Source organism: Arachis duranensis, chromosome 5 (assembly GCF_000817695.3).
Source record: "Arachis duranensis cultivar V14167 chromosome 5, aradu.V14167.gnm2.J7QH, whole genome shotgun sequence".
NCBI lineage: Eukaryota > Viridiplantae > Streptophyta > Magnoliopsida > Fabales > Fabaceae > Arachis > Arachis duranensis.
Genome location: NC_029776.3, coordinates 86,373,662 through 86,377,634, shown reverse-complemented (window position 1 = coordinate 86,377,634; position 3,973 = coordinate 86,373,662). Strand labels below are relative to the sequence as shown.

The 3,973-nt window shown below is 27.3% G+C and overlaps 1 pseudogene; it reads left to right on the top strand.

Annotated features, from left to right (window-relative positions):
* Positions 1–3,973, top strand: part of LOC107490094 (uncharacterized) — a 14,853-nt pseudogene continuing 10,880 nt past the window's right edge.

Sequence of the window (3,973 nt, the reverse complement as noted above, 5' to 3'; positions counted from 1 at the left end):
ATGGTAAATACTTCTTGTCAGCTTCAGGGGTTCATTAGTTTAATCAAGAATTTTAACAACGAGGGCTTTTGGAATGAGTTAGAAGCCGTTTATTCCATTGTGAAGGTCATAAGAGGAATGATTCAGGACATTGAAGCTGAGCGACCACTGATTGGTAGATGCTTGCCTCTTTGGGAGGAGTTGAGAACTAAGGTGAAAGAATGGTGTTCCAAGTACAACATTGCGGAAGGTCCTGTAGAGAAACTAATGTGTCCAGGGACTAATGTGTCCAGGGCAGAACGACGTCGTTTTGTGTTAGAGGGACTAATGTGTCCCGTTTTCAAAACATCCATCCCACTTACTTGCCACGTGGGAACACCGATGAGCCAGGTCAGCATAGGGGGAGCCAGCTCAGTGTTTTTCGTCCGCTCTGAGGGTGGCTCATGGACGGAGGGACTGATCGGTCTTATTTTAATGAACGTCAGGGATTTAAATGTATTTTCCAATACTAAGGGATGAAAATGTCCTCGGGTTAAAAGGTCAGGGACTAAATTGTCTTTTTCTCTAATTTTTTTGTTAAAAATTCACAAATAAGTTTACACATCAAAATTTAAAAATAAAGAAAAAAGATAATAATTACTCATGTATGGAAAAAAAAATAACACTAAAAACATATACTCTAAATTCAAAACAGATGAACTTACATAAAGTTTGATATGAAAAACAAGATACCTCATTGTGGCTAAGTAAATTGTATAGTTGAAACTTTTTAGATAATAAAATATTAAAAAAAAAATAATTATATAAATGGTATATCTATTTAAGATTCTAAGTAATCTACTAACATGCATATGTATGTCTCTCAAATGATTAAACTTATACAATTTCAGCAACTTACAAACCTAGTTGGAGGTTTTAAATCATAAATTTACTGTCTACCAGTGTATTTTCTGAAATAGCAGGCTATACACCTTCAATGCAAACTATAAATATAATCAACATATATATACTATAAACATAATCAACACACAAATTATAATTAAACAAACAAATTAAAGTACATATATTCAAATGAGTAAATTACAATTAGTAAAATTTACAACAATCAACTTAGCAAAATTAACTCAAAAAATAATTAACTCAGATAACAATAAACTCTGAAAATTAACAACAATCAACAATAAGTCAATAATTAACTTAGAAAATTAACAAGCTAAAATTAACTCATAGAATTAACAACAATCAATACTAATTAACTCAGAAAATAATTAACTCAGACAACAATAAACTTAGAAAATTACCTATCATCCAAAACACCATCAACTTAAAACAAACCCCCTAAATTACACGCTACCTAACCTAAAATTATTTAATTTCTCATTACACTAAATTAATATAACAAATCCTAATCACACACTTCATTAAAAAATTTAATCAATAATTTAATAAAATACCTAACAAAATCTTAAACAAACAAACCAAAAACTAAAAAAATATAAAAACTATAGAATAATTACCTCTAATGGTGGCTGCAGAATGGTAGAAGCGTGATCGTGATAGGAGGCAGCAGTGAAACCTACAATGGTGGAGTTAGAGTTTAGTAACATAACAAACAACTAAAAGAAAAAATAGACAACAACCTTACCTTGGCACGGTGGTAGTGACAAGGTAACGACCTCCGATCAACGGCAAAAGACACCAACAGTGGTGGCATGATGGATGCTTTTCATGAAGACTCCAGTAGCAGTGACGATAATATGTTGTTTTGCAATGACAGTGTGGCTTACCGGCAGTGATGGCAGCTCCAGGTGGTGGCGGCGCAACCTTTTTCAAGGGACCAAAGGGGGAGAGATGAGAGAGAGAAGAGAAGAGAAGAGAAGAGAAGAGAGAGAAGGAGTTTGTAGAAGTGAGGGAGAAGGATTTCGCATTTAAATTTTATCTCAAATTTACCGCTGAATTTACCGGTAAAAAAATCCAACAATAAAGTGTTCGTCGTTACTTAAACAACGCATTTCACTAAATTCTGTTACCATCAGAAATTTTCGACGGTAAACTCAAAGCTAATAAAATTTTAAATCTGTCAATAATTTATTTGAGAGACAAATTTTCATTCGTAACCGTAAAAAAAATCTGCCGCTAAATTCATCAGTAACATCCATCACTAAATTCAACGGAATTCAGCTCATTTTTTATAGTGAATAACCAAGAAAAGAAATCGTATCTATTTTTCGAAGTAAAATTTTGATATAAATTTAGTTGACATTTTCTATTGAAAACAAAATACAAAATTCAGGCGAAATAAAAATAAAATTAATCATTTTTGCCAACACTTTATACTCTAAATTCTATTGTTTAAATCATAAACACTAAACTTCAATTTTTAATAGTATAAAAATAAATTATTGACTAATATTAATAAAAAATATTAGTTCCTTAATATTTTTCATCTGTATCTATTAATAACTTTTGTTCTTTCCCATATTTATGTTAAATATCAAATACAACTATGTTATGTATATATTAAAATCAACAATTAGTATAAAATATATATTATAATACAAAATACATATTAAAATGAACTAAACAACTATAAATTTATACACAAATATATATTACTTGATTTTAATAACTAATTTTAATGTAAAAATAACATTTTTTATTAAACACAACTTGCATTATTCAACAATTTATGATTTAGCTTATTGAATACCATTTATATATCTATATCTATCCTATATATAACAGAAATATGAAAAAATAGTTAGTATCCAATTTTTTTTCCCAAAATATCATTCATTATATATAACCTATAAAAATATTTGCTTTTATTATATGAAAGACTTGAACCCAATAACTAGGGTCGTCAACCTGGATAAATCTATGAGGTCCGTTTGTTTATTCGTTTAAAATGATAGACTTTGTTTTTAAAATTAAATTTATTTGAATTTTGGGTTAGACTGAGATCGATTAATCTAAAAAAAATATATCAGATTAAATGGATGACTCAGTTTTTTTAAAAAAAAATTAATATTTTTGGCCAATATTTTTTTTTACCAAAAAATTTAACTTATCAACTAAAAAATACAATTTATTTAAAATATTTGATCTAAAAGTAATATTTTTTGTTAAAATATTTTTAAAATATAAAAAAATAGATAAATTTTATCAGACTAGTTATAGACGGTCCAAACTAAAAAAATTAGGACCCGTAAATAAAATAAATTTAAATAAGCCAACTCATTTAACCAACAGACTTAAACGGACCAAATTTAAATAGACTAAATTGTCTTATTTAACAGTTCTACCAAAACCTTTTAGCTAAATTATAAAGAACTCACTATCTTCACTAATTCTATTTCTATTATTGTTACAAACATGTAATAAATAAAAAGTAAATTAATAAGTACTAAACGTACCTATTGATATACTAATAGTAATAATGTGGAAACAAAAACATACAGAAGCATTATAGTTATGTCCGTTAAGTACCATCTTCAATTTTGTGTTTTTCTTAGTTTTACATTTTTCTTTCATCATCATGAGATCTAAGAGATGTATATGAATCAAGATACTATATTGTCATGTACTAATGTGGAGTAAATAATGCATAGTACTATAAGTGATTTGCCTAAACTTTCACAATGATTTTATCTTAATAATAATAATAATAATAATAATAATAATAATAATAAGAGTATTTTAGTTATTTTTTTATAATAGAAAAGTAAATTTTATGGTGTAAAAAAAAAAATTTTTTTTATATTTAGTATGTTTGTGTTGTCAAAAGAATAGTGTGACAAGTATTTAAAAAGAGAGTAGTTGAACATAGACAAAATTTGACATATTACAGATAAAATGTAGTGCAGTTTGTCATCTGCAGTATGTGAATGATGTATTGATTAAGTAGGCTAATTGTATCTATGTTAATTAATTATTAAAGATAATATTAAACTTTGTATAATTTTTTATCTTTAGACTTTTTGAATGTACATTC